This window comes from Ailuropoda melanoleuca, chromosome 13, assembly GCF_002007445.2.
Source record: "Ailuropoda melanoleuca isolate Jingjing chromosome 13, ASM200744v2, whole genome shotgun sequence".
Lineage (NCBI taxonomy): Eukaryota > Metazoa > Chordata > Mammalia > Carnivora > Ursidae > Ailuropoda > Ailuropoda melanoleuca.
In genome coordinates this window covers 54,777,895-54,791,325 of record NC_048230.1, presented here as the reverse complement: position 1 = coordinate 54,791,325, position 13,431 = coordinate 54,777,895, and positions in this window count along the sequence as shown.

Sequence of the window (13,431 nt, the reverse complement as noted above, 5' to 3'; positions counted from 1 at the left end):
CTAGGATCTATCGCCAAAGGCCCCCTGCTCCAGGGTTCTGCCCACTTTCTCGTGCACTGTCACCTGGAGGGCTGGCCGGAACACAGACCGCTGGGTCCGCCCCAGAGTTTCTCACTCATTAAGTCTGGGCCGAGGCCCGAGAACGAGCATTTCCAAGTTTCCAGCTGTAGGAAGACCCAGCTGTTGAAAGACACTGTCCTCTCTGATCTGTGTCCGCTTGGCCGACCGCATCTCCTACAGCTCGCTCCTTTACTCAGGCTTCCGCGCCAAGCACTCGCCAGCCTCAGGTCTCCTGCGCTACGGTTTCCTCTGTAGCCGCCTGCCGCCCTCCCTACTATCTTCGGATCTGGATTCAAACTCACATTCTTGGAGAGGCCAGTCTTGGCTAGCGCATTCTAATATTGAAGCTCCCTCTTCCCCCACCCAACCGCTTCCTGTCTCTCTCTGGTCTGCTTTTTCTTTCTTCTTAGAACTTATGACATTTAACATTATGTATCTGGGATATATCTATCGAGCAGTGGATCGAATGATCTATCTATGAGATAGATAACTTGCTTGTGTATTACCTGTCCCCTCTTACACATTCAAAAGTTCCCAAGAAAGTGGGATTTTAAAATCTGTTTGCTTCATTGATCCATCCATCCCCAGTGATTTGGCCTTGTGCCCGGCACGTAAGTAGGATCTCACTAAATACGACTATATAACTAATGGAATTTTGTCTGCTGCTCCTGCCAAGGGTTTGTTCATTCCTCCACCAGTTATTTATATATCAGTGTTGCAAAGTGCCAGACACTGTGCTCGCCCCTGGAGGTTCAAGGGTGATCCGAACGATTTGGTACCCACTCTAATAGAACGTGGCTAGTGGCTAGTGCGTCAGTTAACACGAAATAGTCAAATCAGCAGTGTGATTTTCTTTCTTCTTCTTTTTCTTCTTCTTTTTTTTTTTTTAAGATTTTATTTGTTTATTTGAGAGAGAGAGAGAACGCGTGCACAAGCAGGGGGAGGGACAGAGGGAGAGAGAGAAGCAGACTCCCTGCTGAGCCAGGAGCCTGAAGGGGGGGGCTCCATCCCAGGACCCTAAGATCATGACCTGAGTGAAGTCAGACTCTTAACTCACTGAGTGGCCCAGGTGCCCCACAGTGTGATTTCTTAATAGTGAGAAGGTCTCAGAAGACAGAAAACAATGTTGTGTTAATGACTGCGGGAATGGTCAAGGAAGGCCTCTTTGAGTAGGTAATAACCAGAGAGCAGGTAATATTTGAAGGTGGTGGGTGGGGGTGGCAATTCCAACCTGAGGGATAGGCAGAAGCAAGAGCCGTGAGGCAGGAGTGAGCTAGACGTGAACTGGCTGTTACCTACCAGTCCCACGGCACATCTTACAGTTCCCCTCTTGCTTCGCTCAGGCCAGTGTGACCTGCCTTCTTGCTGTTGCCCCAGGGGTTCTGCATCTTCTCTTCCCTCTGCCTGATTGCCTTTCCCTGGTCTTCTGCAGGCCTTGCTTCTTTTGGGACCATGTTTATTTTGAATGCTTCATAAATGTTTACATATGTGCACACCTGGGTAAGCCCCACCTGGATCAAGATACAGAACGTTTCCAGCCTCACGACCCTTCCCAGTCAGTGCTAGTCCAGCTCCCCAAGGCCAAAGAGCTAAGCCCCACTCTGACTTCCTTGTGATGAGAGCAGTATTTTTCATATTGGCCTAAAGAGAAGAAACATCTAGAGGGCTTGGGAAGGACCAAATTCTCAAGTCCCGATCTAGACCTACTGCAGGTCTATTTCCCAAGTGCCTCAGGTAATTCTTATTAAGGTAGAAGCCTGGACCTTACCAATTGGTGGTTAAGTCTATAGGTTCCGGAGTCAGCCTATCCCATCGCCATATAAATCCTGGCGTCACTACACTATAACTAGCTGGGTGACCTTGGGCAACCGCTCTGTGTCTCAATTTTCTGTAAGTCGAGATAATGGCAGTAGCTACTTCATTAAATTGTTTTTCAGAGGAAGCCGTCAATATGTATAACGTGCTTAGCTCATACAACTGGGCAACAAATCCCTGCTATTCTTAAAAAAAATATCCTTGGTTACTATCTATTTTCCCACCAGACTGTGAGCTCCGGGAGAGCATAGATCTGGCTGATTTTATTAATCCTGCATCCCCAGAGCCTAGGACAGGGTCTCGTACAGAGGGGTCTCAATACAGTTTTTGTTGTCGAATGAGTTTATGTATGTTTTCATCAGCTCCATTTTAAACATTTGCTACTATGCCCAGCCATACTTTCTCGTGTATGTGTAGATCACTGCAGTGCTTTTTTTTTTTTTTCTGGTCTTAAAATTTCCTCTTTTCTCGTTTTTATTTTCTTCCTGTATTTGTTTTTCTTATTGTATGAGTATTACAAGTTCACTGTTAGAAATTTGGAAAAAATACAGAAAAATATAAGGAAGAAAATATGACCATTTATAATCCCCTACCAAGAAATAACATTTTTTAAAAAAGTAAGCTCTACCCCCAACGTGCGGCTTGAACTTATAACCCAAGATCAAGAATTGCATGCTCTACTCACTGAGCCAGCCAGGGACGCCCAGAAATAATATTTTGATTGATATATATACTGAAACTCTTTTTTTTCTTTGTGTCTGTGTATGTATATATATATGCATATATAAACACACAAGTTGTATTCATATATTTTATAAAATATGATTTTAATTTACATGCTGTTTTTAAACCCCCTTTTTGTGTACATATTATGATCCTTATTTTTAAAGATTACACAAATAATACACGGCTACCTGAGATCCCACCATCCAGAGATAACTAGTATTCACATATGTCCTGTGTATCTTTTTAGATTTTTCCATAGAAATATAATAGAATGAATCAAATGAATTGCTGATATTTGTCTATTATAACTTAAAAATGTTAATTTCATATGGTTCAAATCAACGTGACTCACCATATTAATATTATACTTCTGGTAGAGATTGCTGTTTGTCTACCCAAGGTTGGTTATCTCAAATTCTCTTAGTAGCAGAATTTCTGTTTTGCAGCTGAGTGCCCGGCCTCCTGGAAGAAGGCTTTTTCCAGCCTCCTTTGTTGCTAGACATGGCTGTATGACCACATTCTCGTGATGTAGATGAAATGTTGTGATGAAATTTCTGGGAAATAACAGTTGACATAGTCATTTGCCCCTTCTTCTTTTTCGCTCCCTCCCTTCCTTGCTTGGAAAGAAGATGTGATGGGTGGAGCTCTAGCTACCATTTTGGACTATGAGAATGAAATTATATTCAGGGTATGGTCGGGTGGTGAGTTGGAAGTAGCCCAGGTCCCTAACTTCTTTGTGGACCTGTCAACCGGACTGCTTACTTCTGGGATTCATTTACATGAGAAATGCACTTTTATTTTGTTTCAGCTAGACTGTTACTTGTGTGTATGTTCATGCATGGGGCGGGGGGGTCGTGGTGTTTCTTTCATGCAGTGGAACCAGATCCTCATCCAAACACGATGCTATGCATCCTGTTTGATAATTGGCTTTGATTTTGAAGAGTTTTTCCAGTTTGGTTGATGCACTAGAATCACCTGGGATGTTGTCCCAACTCCACGTGTGGACACTCTGTTTCAGGTGCACTGGTGTGAAGCCTGGGCATCTGTACATTCGACAAGCTCCCTGGGTGATTGTGATGCTCTCGGGGTTTGCAAGCTTCTGCTCCTCACTGTTAGTTTTAATGGTTGCATAATATTTTATTATAGGATTGCATCATAATTTATTTGATATGCTATTGGATGTTGTTAATTATTTTTTAATATCATAAGTAATATACTTAGTGGCTTTTTAAAATTGGCCCATATGAACCCATTATCTCTCTATGCCAGCCATCCTGAATAGAGCTGCTAGGATAACTTATTTCAACACCATTTGGAAGGGCTTTTCCTCCCCTTTTCTATTCAGATCATTTTCTCAATATGGGTCCTTCCAGATGAAGTTCTCAGTAAGAATTACATTTCTTAAAAAGCCTTTGCCTGACTAGAATGCTCGTGGTTCCTTCTGTTCTTCAGGTTTTGACTATTTCTCAATTAATAGATAGAATATAATTTAGCAAAGGCCAACTTCCTATAGGTTATAGGTATAAACCTGCTACATGTTAGAAATCTAGAATGTGGAATAAATTTAAATCTGTTGCCAATGCTTAAAAGATGGTAAATTTCTCAAAAAACATCATCATATTTTAATATTATTGTTAACAGTTTACAATCCAAAGCTAAGTCTTCAGATCTGGTGTGTACCTGATACAAGACGTCATCCCTGAGACCAGCCACATTTTAGGGGCTGAGGCGCCACAATGTGAATTAGTTGCTACTGTCTTGGGCAGCACAGTTTTATACCAGTGTTAGGACTTTATTCCAAAAAAGCTCTATTTCAGTGAGTAACTCACTTCTGCATCTCTATATTTGATAAAAATTGGGATTTAAGCCTTTTTTTTTAATGGAAAAATCTGGTACATCCAGGCCTGGAGTATCATATGTGTATGGTAGCACTTGCTTGGATCTGAGAAACTTCTCCTTCAGATCTGATGAAACTTCTCCCAGCCTTTCTAGTTTACCCCAGTCCCCACTCCTCCCTGTTGCTTCTTGGTATCAAGATTGAGTTTTGGGGTGCCTGGGTGGTCCAGTCGGTGAAGCGTCTGCCTTGGGCTCAGGTCATGATCCCAGGGTCCTGGAATCAAGCCCCATGTCGGGCTCCCTGCTCAATGGGGAGTCTGCTTCTCCCTCTCCCCCTACCGCTCCCCCGCTCTCTCAAATAAAGAAATAAAATCTTAGGGGAAGAAAAGATTGAGTCAGTTCCTTAGATCATTGCCCTTTTGCTGCATGTATTTGAATTTATCCAAAATTTCCAATATCTTTCTGATAGAAAAAGGGACTTGTCCTTTCCTATGGTTTAAATATTTCTTTTGACTAAAAATTTCTCTCAAGGAATTACCAGCCTTACCTGTATCTTGCCATTCAAATCCAGAACAACAGAAGGGTAGGCACTAGAATCACTATTTTATAGCTGTAGAAATGGAGTCTCATAAAGGTTAAAGAGATTTCCTCCAGTCAGAAGACCAAGGCATCTTAGAAGACTAAGATTCCTTAGAATCTTCTAATCCTTAGAAGATGAAGGATGACCTCAGGTAAGCATCTTTGAGGGCAGGTAGCGTAAACTGTAGGAGAGCAGAGATTTACATAGTGCTTCAAGATTAGTCTATCAGAATTATTTTCTTACTTAAATAATTTCTGGAAGGAGACTTTCAGATACTTTCTTAAATTATTAAGAGAATGCATATTTTTAAATTCTGGTAATATTAATCATAACCGGAATCACAAGGTCATAATTACTGGATTATTTGTCATAAGTTTTGTGTGCAAAGATGCCCTTCTCTTAACAAGATGGTTCATAATTTCAAGTAATTGATTTTTTCCATAGTAAACATTTTTTTAAAAGTAGGCTCCATGCCCAGGGTGGAGCCCAATGTGGGGCTCAAACTCACGACCCTGAGATCACGACCTGAGCCAAAATCAAAAGTCAAAAACACTTAACCAACTGAGCCACCAAACACCCCTTCTGTGCTAAACATTTTAACAAATGTAGTTTCCTATAGCAGTCATGCATAGTGCACGAAAAAGTAAATTCTCAGGGCAGGAACTTTTGTTTACTTTCTCCCTTGTACACCAGCATGTATAATGAGGCCTGGTATATAAAAAATGATGGATGGATAGATAGTATCAAAGTTCCTTTGGAAGATCACCGTTAAAGCAAACCTTTGGCTATTCCAAGAAAGCACTTTTTCGTTTTTACTTAAACATACAGACAAAAGTGTGATTTGATGACTGAATCCAGAAAAATTATACCTTCCATTGAAATTGTATGGTAACATATGCAAATATTTTTTAAACCTCTCTTAGTTTTCAAGACAAAAGCTAACAAGAACGGCTAACCCAGAGCTTTGCACTTTCAAAGGCACTCCTATCAACCACCTCTCCACTCAAAGTTTGTCAAAATTACACAGAAAATTGCAGCACAAGGCTCCTACTATATATTTAACCAAAGCAGGGGGGCCGGGCCCTGAGTCTGTTGGTCTCTGATCCATTCTCTGCTTCCCCTGTTCAGGTCTCCTTGTCAGGGCAGCTGGCCCCCACCTGTGTTTTCCAGGCTTTGGGAGCTTTTGGCTTCCTGCCACGTTTGGTTAACAGGTGAAAGGGAAAAGCCAGAGCATTTCTTCCCCTCCTTCTCTCCCTCGGTGTCTGTGGCTATATCTGCTCTGTGGCCCCAGATCCCAGCCGGACCACAGTGGCCTCATTTCATCCAGATGACACCAGTCCCTTGTCTCTGAAAACACCCCTTCTCCCTTTGGTCCCAGCCTCACCCCTGGGGAGAAGGGGGTAGTGCCTCCCAGCTGTTATTAATCTCTTGGTTGCCTAACCACTCCCATTTGGCTTTTCAGCCCTATTATGTGGCGTGTATCAAATTCCCTGCACTAAATTTACACTTAAGTCCTCAGAGTTGCTTCTCTTTTTCTGATTGGGACCTGGCTGACATAGTTGTAATAGGTTTTCGGGGCTTGCAGTTGTATCCTTGCTTTTCTGGACACTGCGTGTGATTCTTAGCTGGAGACCACCTCGGACTCGCCACGGGCACTTGCTGGGAACACACATGCTCGGACACCACCCAGATGCACTGGAACAGAATCTCAGGGCGTGTGGTCCCAGCACACAGCATGGAGACCTGCCTTGGGTGACTTTAGCGGGCACCTGCTGAGTTCCTCAGTGAAAGCTGATCCAGAATCTTTGATTCTGGGGAAAAATTGATTCCAAAGTTGATTCACTAACGATATTCAACAACTACCTGCAGTCCTTGCATAAACATAAAAGTCAACAAAGAAGAACTTGAAAGCCAAAAGAAGCGCAAAACCCTCTCTAATAGGATATGATCAAGACTCAACCCGTTGTGCATTAAGTGGTGATTACACAACCAATTATTTTGATGAGAGTTGGCTTTGAGTCTTGCCTGGCACCTAACCGAGGGTGACACACCTGTGTTTTAATAGTTACATTGACTTAGATAATTTCATAGGAGCAAGCAGACACAGGCCTTACTTTTTTCACTCTTTTCTTTAGTTAATGCATGAGCATGGAAACACTCCAATAGTATAAAAGGGTATACAGGGAAAAGTGGGTACCCTTCAACTTCCCCCAGGCACCCCAGTTTCCTTTTTAGGAAGCAGCATGCTATTACCAGTTTCTTGGGCGTTCTTCGGAAGTTTCGTACATCTGTAAAAAAAAGGAGTATGTGTACTCAGACATTTGTCCAAATTACACTATAATGCCAACAACATCCTAGACCCACTTTTTCTGCATAACAATGCGAAATACTTGGAAAATACTGGTTAGAGGTGGTCTAGCTCTGCCTCCTCGCTTTAGGAAGAGTTCAGTTTTCCATTGTACGCATACATATACTAAAATGTACTTAAACAATTCCTGTTTATGGACATTTAGTTTGTTTCCAGTTTTTTGTTACTACGCACAAAGCTGTAACAAATATCTATGTCTGTTTTTATATCTGTAAGGGAGAGAGTGTGTCTGTAGAATAATTTCCAAAAATAGAACTGCTAGGTCAGAAGGCATTGAAAGTTTTGATGCATTCCGATGGGGTCGTGCCACTTAGAGCCTCTATTAAGTCACTTGTTAGAGCCCCGGTTTCATCCTCACTCCCATGGTGTTATCCCATTTCCGATCTTTGTCAATCTGATGGGTAAAAAAAGTGTTAAGTTTTGGACTTAATTTTCATTTCTCTAATTATGATACATGCCTAAATTTGAGCAAACTAAAGCAAATTCTTAATGTCCATGTCTAAGAAACCAAAATAATGTAGTTACAATCTATGTAATTCCTGACTCAGAGGAGGCTTAACTATAATGCACAGATGCTAAAGGAGACACTTCGTTCCAAAGTTTGAATGTCAAAGAGGAAATCTGAAAGTGAACCTTCTGGGGTCCTCCATGTGTTAAAGGTTAGCATGTAACATTTTGGGTGTGTATTTTCAAATGGTGTTAATTATATATTAAAGATGAAATTCAAATCAGATATTTGCTGAGCTGTTGGAACACCCTTAGTGACACTATGCTTTGAACACTACTGATCTAGTTCTTTTTTTACAGAAGGGGAAACTGAGGTCCTTCCCTTCTTGTGGGAATCCAGAGCTATTGGCAGAAGTTTGAAAAAAATTTTTTTAAACCTTTTTTGGATATCTTTTTATACCCTTTTATTTTGATATAGTTTGACCCACAAGAAGTTGCAAAAATAGTACAGAGAGTTCTCATGTACCCTTCACCCAGATCCTTCCAAAGATAACATCATACTCTTTCTGAGTTGCAAAAAATCTTGAAATGTGGATTACTTTTAAATACTCTTTACGCATCCACATTTATGGCCAGTTCAAAAGGTAGTCATATCACAATTGTATTGATAATCCAGATTTCATTATAGTGTCCTGGAAAGTATTTTAGTTAGGTTCCTGAAATCAATAATCCCCCAGACACAAAGTTTCAAAGCCATAGAAACTGACTGCTTATTCTCAAGTCTGAGACGGAAGGTCTCCTTCAAGGGCCACACCCCCTCCATCCTGTGGCTCCATCATCCCTCACAGCTGCACCTGGAGAAGGTCCACTCATGTCCTAAAATCCTTTGGTCTGAAAGACACACACCTTCTTCCGGCTTATGTGCCATTGGCAGAGCCTCGTCACAGGGCCTCGAGGGGCTGCAAGGGGCCAGCCTGGGAAGTGTAGTCCCCAGGTGGGCAGCCCCTTGTAAGCTATAACTCTAGGCTGGAGGTGGGGAAAATTCTGATGGACAGACAGCTGTCTGCCACAGAAAGTTCTATACTTTGGCTCAGATGACACATCACCAAGGAGATCTATAAACCTAGGCTTTACTTCAGTTTATTATTATTTAGCTAATTCTGGTGGACTTTGATGGTTTCGTTTTGGAGTTGGCCTGGTATCCCTTTCTCACGTCTGATAACAGGATGACTTCTTTCCATGTCTTCCTTTCGGCAAAGGTTCCCCCTACTCCATGTAATGTTAATCACAGCCCCCAGTCCCAGGGGTCACAAAGGTGTCCTGTGACCCAGACACAGCCGATATCTTCTACCGTGCCAACTTACCTGCAGCGCCTCCAAATTTCTGTACCATGTACACTCTGTTCTGTTTCCCATTTGAAATTCTGTTTCCCACCGTACGTTCAGGAGTGGACTGGTTTCTGGAGCTAGCAGAGTCACCTTGTGGACCTGAGCTGGCGAGCTTGGGTGTGGAAGCCAGGGTGCTAAGAGCAAAAATAAAAGGAACCTGGGTTCTTGCTGATATTACTGAGCCATTGAAACTTCTTTGACGCTGCCTGCTTTCTGACTTTTCATTACTATAATAATAAATGTCCTTCTGACTTCAGCCAGTTCTTACCAACTTTTTTCACATCGGAATACATGATTGAAATGCTAAAAATTATCTAGCACACTGGGGTAAACTGGTGGAAATTTTGAGGCATTGATATGGAAGCTGGGGGAAAATGAATCATATTTTTTTTCAAAGAGTTTATTTATTTATTTATTTATTTATTTATTTATTTATTTATTTGAGATAGAGATAGAGAAAGCAGGCACAAGTGGGGGGGGGCAGGGGCAGAGGGAGAGGGAGAAATAGACCCCCCACTGAGTAGGGAGCATGATGGAGGCCTCGATCCCAAGACCCCGGGATCATGACCTGAGCTGAAGGCAGATGCTTAACGAACTGAGCCACCCAGGCGCCCCTGAAAATGAATCATATTTCTTTATGTTATTTCCTTATAATGTAAAAAATAAAACAGGACGTTTTTGGAAGTAATTAAGTATTATAATTTTACCAAAGTTCTTGTTGTAAAGTGTCAGAGTTTTATTTTTTATGTTTTTAAATGTTTTATTTATTTATTTGAGATAGAGAGAGAGAAAGAGAGAGAGAGCACAAGCAGGGGAGATGCAGAGGGAGAGGGAGAAGCAGACTGCTGAGCAGGGAGCCCGATGTGGGTCTCGATCCCAGGAACCCAGGATCATGACCTGAGCTGAAGGCAGATGCTCAGCTGACTGAGCCACCCAGGCACCCCAAGTGTCCAACTTTTATACAAGAAACTTGAATTTGTTCCACAGACACAACTTTTGTGTGTCAGACTTTAGGATTCAAGTGGGTATATGCAATTCCTGCTCAAATATTTTTTTTAAAGATTTTATTTATTTATTTGACAGAGACAGACAGCCAGGGAGAGAGAACACAGGCAGGGGGAGTGGGAGAGGAAGAAGCAGGCTCCTAGCAGAGGAGCCTGATGTGGGGCTCGATCCCAGAACGCTGGGATCACGCCCTGAGCTGAGGGCAGACGCTTAACGACTGCACCACCCAGGTGCCCCCTTGCTCAAATATTTTTAATGATGATCTTGTCACGTATTTGATAGGTACTGTCAATGAAAAGTGCTGTTAGTACAAGGAAGTTATATAAAAATATGAAACTATTTTTTAAACAACCTTTCAGAAATTTCCAATACTAATATGTTTTTTCATAGGCTCTCATAGCAATCATCTTCTTTCCCATCATTGATAAATGTTGGCGTTTCTTGTGATAATGCAAATGGCCTTCCAGTCTAATCCAACCTATGTTTCACAATAGTGGGGAAGCTTCCACATGCAGACCTGACAGGCATGCTTTGAGCAATCCCCAGTGGCTCACCTAAATTCACCAAAAAGGAACAGCTTGGGAAAGCAGAGCAGCAACCAAGTTCTACAAAGACAGAAATCGGAACCACTACCTGGAAATGGACCAACTGATGTTCTGCCCGGACCACTCCCCACCCCGCTAACCAACTCCATGGGGGTTGGCTCGTCCAACCTGTTCCTTGGGCATCTGGAACACGAACTCCTCCAGGAGCTCCATGGTGTCCTGGCTGGCTGCTGGAGTGGATGTCCAGCTCCTGGACAACCTTCCTGGCCACCTTCAGCACGTCAAGGACCGTCAGCGCTGCTCAAGGGAGGGCCTAAATGAAGACTGATGGTGCTTTCTGGTGTGGACGGGCCACAGCTTTGGTAGTTGTCAGTTTTCTGTTGGTTGCTAATGACAGAAATCCAAATTTGAATTGGCTTCAAACAGAGAAGAGAATTTATGACTCTAGCTTCAAGACTGATATTACCAGCCACGGCTGACTTTCTCTTTCTCTTGGCCCTGATTTAGAAAAAAAAAAAAAAAGATTTCTTCACGTGAGGTTTTAAAATTTTATTTTACTTTTTATCTATGTGATACAGGCATGCAGTTTAAAGAATTAAATCATTCTTCAAGGCTCATTATGGAGAAGAGTGATCTCCCCACCACTATTTCCCAGGCCCCAAAGGAATCACGGTGTAATTATGTTTAGACAAATATTCAATGTTTACATTGTGTAAATACTAGTTGCAACCGAGTCACAGTATATTCTGATTACTTCCTGTTCTGCACAACTTTTTGTTTTCATTAGAGTTAAAAAAAAATGTCCTTTACTGCTTGTCTGCTTACTTTTTGGTGTATTAACCCATCGGAATTCGTCCCTACCCATTGTGTAAATCTCTTCTCAAGGTATTCAAACACATGCCAATTTCTATGGATTTCATTTTTTTAAATGATTTTTTATTATATTATGTTAGTCACCATACCGTGCTATGGATTTCATCTTTTGAAGAAGGTTCTTCAATCTGGAGAAGAGCAGCTGTGCACCGATGGTCTTGAGATGGGGTCTTCCTCATCCTCCCAAGGTTTCTTGTGCTTCTTCCTCCTGGCGGACCATCTTGTTCTATACCACTTCCATCTTCACCTCCTTGGTTTTTCCCTTTTTTGGTGTGCTAGATTCCCGTGACGAAGCCCAAGGGAGGTACATTTTAAGATTTAACACATATGTCCTCCCCCTTTATTGATGGTTTGCATTGAAAATTCCAGGCTAGGTAGAATATTACTTGGCAATAAAAAGAAATAAACTAATAGCCGTAAAAACTTAGATGAATCCCAAAGACATGTTGAGTGAGAGAAGTCAGTGTCAAAATGTTACATCCTGTAATCCCATTTATGTGGCATTCTTTAAAAGAAAAAAATGATAATGATAGAGAATAGATCCGTGCTTACCAGGGTTTAAAAGGAGAGGGGAGGGTTTGACTACATGGGGGTCACATGGTGGGTTATTTTAGGGTGCTGGAAATGTTCTGTATCCTGATTGTGCTGGTGGTCACCCAAATCTGTACATGTGTTAAAATTCATGGAACTATACACCGCAAGTAAAACAAATCTGGAAAACCTCTTCTAGGGGCGCCTGGGCAGCTCAGTCCGTTAAGCATCTGACTCTGGATTTTGGCTCAGGTCATAACCTCAGGGTCCTGGGATTGAGCCCCACGTCGGACTCCCTGCTCAGCAGAAATCTGCTTCTCTTCCTCTCCCTCTGCTCTTCCCCCTGCTCTCTTTGTCTCTGAGATAAATAAAATAAGTCTTTAAAAAAAAAACCCTGTTGTATGTTAAAATTATAGTTACATAAAACAATAACGTCTTATTATTTGCTCTCATTGTGTTCTACGGTTACCATGACTGCTGAGTTAGGGAACAGTGTTCCCAGGCAAAATACAGGGTTGGGGCCCTTTGAGCCTCTGGTCATGACATTTTCATCAATGCATCAGTGCACAGCCTTGTGCATGTTTCTGTTTAAAGACAATTTATTTAATACATACTGTCGATTCATTAGGACTGAATTCTGCCAGTAGCGCTGTTATTTATGCCTGAACAAACCTGATCAAACACATTAACATTTTCTGTAAGCACATCCCAGCCTTCCTGCATGTAGGAGCACCAGGAAGCACTTCATCACTATGCTTGGGGCCATTTTATTATTATTATTATTATTGTTATTATTATTATTAATTTAATTAAGTAATCTCTATGCCCACCAAGGGGCTCAAACTCATGACCCCAAGACCGAGAGTCACATGCTCCACTGACTGAGCCAGCCAGGTGCCCCTGCTTGGGGCCATTTTAAACATCTTGAAATCATGAACAAAAACCACAAAAAATGTGTAAAATGTGGCACCAAGCAGACTGAACAAGACACTGGTTCAGTTGGCATGTAGAGGCAGAATGTCACCTGGTTGACCTCAGCTGGGTGTCCCTTTTGCCCCTCTCTGCACATGTCCCTGAACAATCAGGAAAACATCTTCACGATTGATTTCAGTGTTAAAAGAAATTTGAGCCAGTTGGTAAATTCCAAATACTGAATCTGGGCACAATGAGGATCAACTGGAATTGCCCCTGAGAAATTTGAAGGCTTTGTTCCATTATTTCTGTGTTTCCCAAGTCCCGGATGAACTACGTCAGATG